The sequence below is a fragment of the Crocodylus porosus genome, unplaced genomic scaffold (genome assembly GCF_001723895.1).
Source record: "Crocodylus porosus isolate Cpor-Errol unplaced genomic scaffold, CroPor_comp1, whole genome shotgun sequence".
Taxonomy (NCBI): Eukaryota; Metazoa; Chordata; order Crocodylia; family Crocodylidae; genus Crocodylus; species Crocodylus porosus.
In genome coordinates, this window is record NW_017728947.1 from 1733416 (window position 1) to 1741698 (window position 8283).

Consider the following 8283-nt stretch of genomic DNA (forward strand, 5'->3'; position numbering starts at 1 on the left):
TGTTCTCCTGCAGAGCTGGCCAGGGACCGGGCTGAATTATTCTGAAAACCTACTATGTGCAAACACTAATGTGATGCTCCAAAAGAAACACACTTTTAAAGGTTATAAGCCTATTTAATTTAATGAGGATTAAACCCTATGATGTGTACAAGCACCTACCGGAACGGTCATGTTACAATACATTAACTGTTAGTGCACTGTCTCTTCAGAGTAGGGCAGAGTAGTAGAGTCTTTCTGGTAATGAATGATAGATTGCTTATAAAACTTGCTTAGCTCTGTAACTGTAAGCTCTACCTCCTTCAAACTTAACTGTATCCACTTCCCCTGAGCTGTCAACATGGATGTTATCCTGACTTGAAGCTGGCAAACTTGAAAGTCTTTTTTTAATGAAAAAAATTGGCTCACTGGGATAAATTGGATCTGAGCCAGTGAAGTGAACTCAACTTAGAGGTGTAAATTTTAAAGGCTTTTTTTTTTTTTACAATTAACAAAAAAATATATATTACTTGAAGTGAAATGCCTTGTATTTTAGGAGGGCACACTTTCCTAATGCCCTACCCACTGCACATGATATCTAAGTCTGCATCCAGGTCTTACAGATAGAGCGATAGAGCAGAGCAAACAGGACTTTAGATCATATGGCTGTTAGAAGTTACCTGAAAAAGGATAAAAGCAGATATAAGCCCTTGGACTACAAAAATCTTATGTTCTGATTTGTGTATCTGGCTACCTCCTTTACAAAAGAATCCATTTTGAATAATGAGCTGAATCGTGTAGTGTTTTATAACTGAAAAACTGGAGAGGAGGAGTTGCTGTAGATCCAAGTCTATATTCTATGAGATTATTATATTAGTGGTAGTTTTCAGAGCTAAAAGTACCACCATCTTTCATAAATCTGAAATTAATCCAAAAAACTACTTGGGTCAGGATTATGTAAAGGAAGGAATTCATTACAGATCTGGGCTCTTATAAAGTGTTCAAGCATTTTATATATAAAAAAGTGAAAGCAATAATGTTCTTCACTGGACTTGATGGTGTATCTAGTACTTGTGGATAAAACTGATTGGGAGGTTTGGGGGATTTCTGGGTAGGAAGTGATGTCACACTTGTGCCTTTCACTCTTCTGATGGAAAGCCTTTCTCTTAAGTGGAAGGTGCTACTGAATTATTGTAGAGAGATGTTTTTAAAATTCACTTGTAGAAGCTTATTCCATGTTTGAATTCTCATTTCCCCTAGGCTTTTATGTTTTTTCCATAAATTGTGTGAGCCGTCTGCTCCCAGAAGAGCATGAGAATGTCAAGTATAGGTGAGGCTTGATCCATTAGTTGTTTTAAAATATTAGTACCAAAACCTTTGCGTCATGCTGGTGATAGCAAGACCTTGAGAGAGAGCCTGAAGTATTCAGTTGTATAGTAAGTCCCGTTGCCCTCTTTCCACCCCACCACCACACGCACACACTTGTTTCTATTTGTCTCTTAGTACTACTCTTCAGGCTTTACCAGAAAACCATAATTGACTTTCCTGAGATGGAGTAAACACACACAAGAAAATGAAGGTCTTAATTGATGGCTTCCATGTTCCCAGTATCGGGTTGCAATGGGCTTCCTTGTAGTTGAACAGTGCCCCAGTTGAAGGGTACAAACTTGTGTCAACCATGGACTTTGTCAATGTGCAGCCTTCACAATAGTGATTAATCTAATACCATAGATATCCATCTGAAAATATCGCTGACTCTAGTATTATGTAGGAGTATTTGTAGCCTTTAACTTTAAAAGGAAAAATTATGTAAATGTCACGAGGTAAGTGTTTTGGAAGGAAGGGTGGTGGTTTGTTTTTGTTTTTTCCATTTCTTCCTTTCCTTTTGGTGACCACAGACATCTCCCCATACATGCTAAATTTAACTAGGCTACACACACAACAATTTCTCTGCAGGTTCCAAGGATAGCTCCCTATGGCTGAAGACCACACACTTCAACCCCAAATAGGGGTGTGCTGACATTCTGATATTGAGCCCCACAACAAATAGTCTTGTAAGGTAGGGTAGTTGATGTAAATTCCTTGATATTTGGCCAAGTTTCATGGTCTAGAGATGGAGCAGTGAACTGAACCTAGCTCTGCAGCATTCCGAAATAATTCCCTAACAACTAGCAATTGTAGTCTTTTGTGCCAACCTGCCATCCACTTTTTAGAAGTAAAAGTGGCTTCCTTGCTAGGAAAGCCTAGGTAAAAACCTGTTTCTTTTTTAGGACACCTCTTGTATGACTGAATAATAGCTTGTCCAGTGTCACAGGTAATCTCCAGCCAGCTATCAAATGTCAGAAAGGATCTAGAAAACAATATTCTTGCCTAGATTTTTATATGCTCTATAAGGAGTTGGCAACGTTTTGCAGTAAAGGACCGCTTTTAGAAGTACTTAGCTCTGGGCTCCAGTTGCTTCCAGTACAGTTTATTCAACTGCCCCTGGACCCATGGACCTGGTACTGCTACCCCTTGCAGTACCATTGCTGCTGCTTCCCTTGCTCCCTTGCAGCGCATGGACAAAGCCCCCTGCCACTGAAACACCACAGAGTACCCTCCCACTTCTGTCCCCCTCCCCACCTCTAGGCCGAATTAAATGTCTCAGCAAGCTGTAGGCTGCTGACCTCTTCAGTTCTGTTCACTCTGACATCCAGTTCTTGGAGGATGTTTCTCAGGTCTGTTACCCTCCAATGTACAACATGTACAGTGTACTCCATTATCTTCAAAGCCTAGGGACTAAAGAAAGAAACCCCATGTTAAGTAATGCTTATCAGCACAGGCTGTAGTTTGCACTCTAATGCTCCTCTTGTTTATCAGAGTACTTTATGCCTCTGACAACACTTAACACAGTCTTCAATGAACTAGGATGTCAATGTTAAGGTTCCTTAAAATAATCAAGTGTAGGGGATGGAAGCCTTCTGTTTTGAAGGGGTAGACTAGTCTGATAAGCTTATACAGCATCCATTCCCAAAGTCTTTAAGAATCAGTAAATATGAACTTTAAGGTGCCTCAAAAATAGAATATCAGTTATTTTGAGGACCTACTTGTGTCTAAAAATTATTAAGTAATAATACAAGCTTTAAGGAAGGGAGGGAACTTCATATTGTCTGCTGCCAAGTTATTGGGAATTTGGTGTAATTGCTTTACATGTGTCAACGCTGTTCAGTAATCTGGTAGTAGAAAAAGGAAAATTTATGGAATAGAACTGTCCTTTCATTAAAACATTGGGAGAAGCTGATAAATCTGTATATCTAAGGCTTGGCTTGGAGGGGTTCAGCTTTTTAAATGCTAGTGGAACAATCCCATCTGCAAACAATATAGGTGTTTGGAGACTTAAACACTTCAGCATGTGGAAACCTGTCTTCTGGTCTGTACAGGTTAACCATTATTGGTTTGTCTTCTTCAGCTCTAACAGTTGAATAGTTCCTAACACTGAGATCTAAGCAGAGTCCAAATGTCTTTCACTTCTGTTTCTTTCTGAAGGCATAACCTGTACTTGAACCTTTTATTCTGACTTCAGTACCTCATTCAACATTCACTTATCAGCCTGGACTGAGAGGTAAATCCCAGACTGGGTAAAACAAAGTAAAACGAGGGGAATGCCTGTTTTTTGGTTTGGGTTTATTTTCAATATCACCTCATCAGACTACTTTGCTGCTTTATCTCTGAGAATATGAGGCTTCTCTACTATGGTATTCTTATTTTAAGTCCATCTTGGCTAATGGAAGCTTATTTTGGGGGAGGGGGTGGGGACTCCTCTCCTAGGGCTAAAATCTGACATTATGTATCAGTTGATCTTCCACTGTTAAGTTTTATTAAAAAAAATATTTTGCTGTCAGGCAACAGCTTTTAACAGATGGCTGTTTTACTCAGCTGACTGTCATTCCTTCCTGAAACAGAAGGCATTGAGCTGGAGTTGAGTAGCTGGGAGGCAGACTAGCTTTTTTTTTGGTTGGGTAGGTTGCAGATCTGAAACTTTGCCCGAGAGCAGCCTGCAGTCTAAATTATTTTTAGACATCTGCAATCTGAATGTTTGCTCTCTCTCCTCCTATATACATTTCCAGAGGTGAGCAGTCATTCTTTTGACCAAAATCACATAGGCTTGGAGCCCACTTTCTTGTAGGCTACAGCTTTGGTTTTTTTATTTTATTTTTACTCTTTTTTTTTTTTTTAAGAATATCATCACATTAAATTTAGCCTTACTTGCCTGAGAAAAGATGAGCTTGATTTCTGAGTACAAAGCTGTAATAGTTATAGCAAGTGATCTAGACTAGTTATTTTGCAGGTCATGTTGGGGACATTATTTTTTAATAAAAGGCTGCATGGTAAACCCTCTAAGAAATGTAATTTCTGAACGATCGGAATCTGTACTGTGGGGTGGGGGGGGGCTGTTTTTTTTTTTTTGAGGGCCAACCTCTGCATAGTGCTTCCATATGCCATAGGCATCATTTAAAATCCGCAGGGATCCTAGACCAAACATGTAGTACAGAACTACAGACAATGCAGTCACAAGTCAGAGGCCAGAACTGCTATAGTCACTCTTTTTTTAAATTGCCAGAGTCAGCAAAATTGTTTACTCTTAGGCAGTCTCTAGATGTTAATCCTCTTGTTCACACAATATATTGAAAAACAAGCAGACTCTTTGTTTGTGCAAAGAAAGTCTATTAATTACCAGTATCTAGGGAAGTGCTGCAGGTGGCTTTTAGAACAGACAGCAGTAATTACTGTAAATGATAACAGATAATAAACACGGAAAATAATCTGTATTGTGCTGACCACTGGAGTTGTTTTAAACGTAACTTATGGATTTAACTGAGCTTTAACATCTTTGAGCAGCTTCTGTATCTCTCTGCGTCTTTTCACTAGAGCAGCTCTACCTTGTAACCTTACTCTGCAGCATTTGATGAAATGAAGAAAGGTTTCACTAATGTATTATAAGAGTAGTTTGAGTGACCTTGCTGTCATAAGGTTATACACTGTGAACTAGCTAGGACTTTTAATGCTGATGCTGGTACAGGGGTGGGCAGTTATTTGGGCCCGCAGGCCACATAGGCAGTTTTGGGGAGCTGTCATGGGCTGGGCAGCAGCCCCATCGGCAACAGCCTGGAGCCTGCACTCCCTTGTTGTCATCGAGTTGAGTGCACAGCCCTGGCATTGGCTTATCCTGTGCACACTTTGGACTTGCCCCAGCCACAGCAGACCGGCTTCAGACCGTCTGGGACCCATGTGCACAGGCCCAAGCCTGGTCTGTCCTGTGCTTGTTCCAGACCAGCCTGCCCATAATGAGCAGTGGCAGCAGCTGGGCAAAAGCTACTGGGTGCAGGTGAAAAGTGGCTACCCCTTGCCACAGCTGCCCAGCGCCTGCACCTGGGCTGCCCTACAGCCCCTCCCCACTGCTTTGCTGGATGGCCTGGAGTTGGCTCTGGTACCAGTGGTGATGGTGGAGAGGAGCCACGGGGCAGCCCAAATGTGGGCTCTGGGCAGCTATGGCAAGAAGAGCTTGGCAGCAGTGAGGGGGAGGTGGCTGCTTTTCCCCCTGTGTCCAGTAGCAGCTTCTGTTTGGCTGCTGCCTCTGCTTATTGTGGGCAGATTGGTCCAGAGCAGGTGTGGGCCAGGGCCAGGACTGCACGCAGGTCCCCACCAGTCTCCATGGGGATGGGTCTGGTGGTGGCAGCAACTGGCAGCTGCTGCCACTGTCTGAACTGCCTACAAATGGAGTCCAGCTGCAGGGTCACCCCAGCTCTGCTGTGTGCCTGGGGGCGGTGGATGCCACGGGCTGGATGGTGCCTGGGTCAGGTGGGACTGTGGAACCCACTCTGGGCAGGCGGAGTCCCTCTGTGGGCTGAATATGGCCCACGGGCCATATTTTGCCCATCCCTGTGCTAGTATGTCTCGTCTCTTCCCAGATTTGTGCCAAAGAGTATTTATTATGGTACGGGTGAATCCAGTCTTCTAAATCATGTTCAATGTTGTTGGTAATGGTGGTGCTTTAAAGTAGGCTAAGTAGTCTTGGCATCTTAAAGATCACCTATTCTGAGCCCTGAGTACAGCAGAAATATGCTAGCAGTAGCACCAGCATACCAGTATTGACTTTTAAGTAAGTGAATATATTGGCAGAAGTTGAGTTTCGAGTGGTTTTTTTTTTTTTTTTTTTTAAATGCTATTTTTAGCCATTTAGTTCTACGTGACTTTATTAGTTCATGGGTGGTGGTGGTATAGAGCCAAGTACAAAAATATTCTTTTACAAGTGGCTCTTCCCCTTTTGTTAACATAGTATTAGGGTGTGTGCTGTGCTGTGCTGTTGCTGCTTCCATTGCTCTTATTTCTGTTCAGCTCTTGGGAGTTGGGGGGAATACCAGAATAACTTTCTAAAAATTGACTTTTGCTTGTGCTAAACTCTATTAAAACTGCATTCAGCTTGCCCTGATCTATATTCTTATGCTATAATGACTCTTCATGGATTCTTTTCTTTTTTGGCTAGTGTTCTGGATCATAATTCTAAAAATGGGTGTTTTGCTCCCTAATTAAGGGGGAGTACTGGTTTAGTGGATATTGCTTTGGAATCTGAAAATAACTGAACTACTGTGACTAGTTAAAGTTAAATGCCATTCAGGTGCCGATGTCAAGCAGCAGCTGCTGTCCCCATTACCAATTACTTTTTTTGGTATTCCTTAACCCAAATTTGGGTGAACATATTACAACATAACATAATTTTCTTAATTTGTGCTCCATCCTTGGCATCCATTTGCTTTTTTTTAATTTCATTGACTAGCCAAGGTTTGTTCTGTATCCCCATTCCCTACCCCACTATGCTTTTGTTCTCCTTAAGAGTCTTTCCAAATGTAGGACAGTTGGAAAATTTTTTTCCATATGATACCTAACGGTTGGGCAAAAAACTCCTATTTGAATCTTGGAATAGGCTTCTCTTAGCTATCAGCTAGTTAACTTTTCCTAGTTCTACCTGACATTTCTAGTTGCCCAGTACTTCCCTTTCCAGGTTCTTGAGCTTTTTGAAAAATCAGAAGTCAAGGTAGATGTGTACCTTTTTTCTTATAGATTAAAGATACAGAGCACAAGCTTTTGTGAATTCAAGATCATTCACTTCATCAGATGCGTATCTGTCTTACCTTCTGACTTCAGACTAACACAGCTAACTGCCTTTTTTTGAGGTCAGTCCTTCGCAATGGACCTTTTTAAAATTCAGATACAAGTCAGTGTTTGAGGCAAGCCTATCTACTGCAAGAGCCTCTGGATCACTGTCATTAGGTGAAGAAAAAGCTGTATTAGACTGGAGGAGAGGTAGAAACGTAACACAAGCCTACTAAAAGCTACAATATAAAAATGTGGAGCTGTTGTGACTAGAACTTGCCCTGCTTCCTTCTCAGTTCTCGTTCTTCCAGATCTTCTGGAGGTGCTGAGTAGCGCTGTGCAAAACGGCTGTGTTTCAATTCAGTTTTGGAGGACAGCGTTTTTCATTTTGGCCAAATCTGTTTTGAACGGGCTACAAGTAAAGCTTTGCACTGCCCTACTCAGCCAGGTGGGGCTGGGGGCTGCAGGGTTCCAGCGGGGAGCAGAACAAGGCCGTGGGTGGCTCATCTGGGGGAGGGGGAAGGCTGGTGCCCTCTGTGCAGGGGAGGAGACCCCTGCGTGGATTTATGATCCTTGTCACGGTGTTCACGGGGCTGATCCCCGCTGTGCAACTGCTCCACAGGGAGCAGAGATCTGCACCGGGTGTCTTCTTGCTGCCATTACCTGCCTCATGCTGCCCTGGCAACATGGGGCTTCACAAGGCAAAATAGGAGACCCCAGCACCAGAGACCCCTGTGGAGCCAGGTCGCACAGCAGGGATTCCCCAGATCCTGATTCAGTTTCCCAGCTGTTCCTGTGGGGTGCAGGCCCCTTGATAGATGTATGCACTGGGTTTCAGCAGGCAGCTGCTGCACGGTGGGGCCAGTGGCAGTACTGCAGTCTTCCTGGCACTCAGCACAGGCTGTCAAGCGGCTGCTGCTGACCCCAGCCTGCAGCAGCAGCTTGCTGAAACCCTGCGTGCATATCGGGGGGGCCTGTGCTTTCCCTCCCCCAGAAGAGCTGGGGGAAGTGATCAGAGCCGGGGAACTAACTGGCAGCTAGATGTCGATTATCGGAGCAGTCCTCCCCCTCTTCCCTCCCTCTTAGTTTGTTTTCCTGCAGGCCCGGCTCAAATGCCAAAATTCTCTGGGATGTTTCCGAAAAATGTTTCGGAGCCTGCTGTTTCAGCACCCAAAA

The 8283-nt window shown here is 43.2% G+C and overlaps 1 protein-coding gene across 5 annotated transcripts in view; it reads left to right on the top strand.

The window, feature by feature from the left end:
- LOC109320799 (AP-2 complex subunit alpha-2) overlaps positions 1-8283 on the top strand; it is a 621923-nt gene that overhangs the window by 31871 nt on the left and 581769 nt on the right. The gene's annotated exons all lie outside the window — the stretch shown is intronic.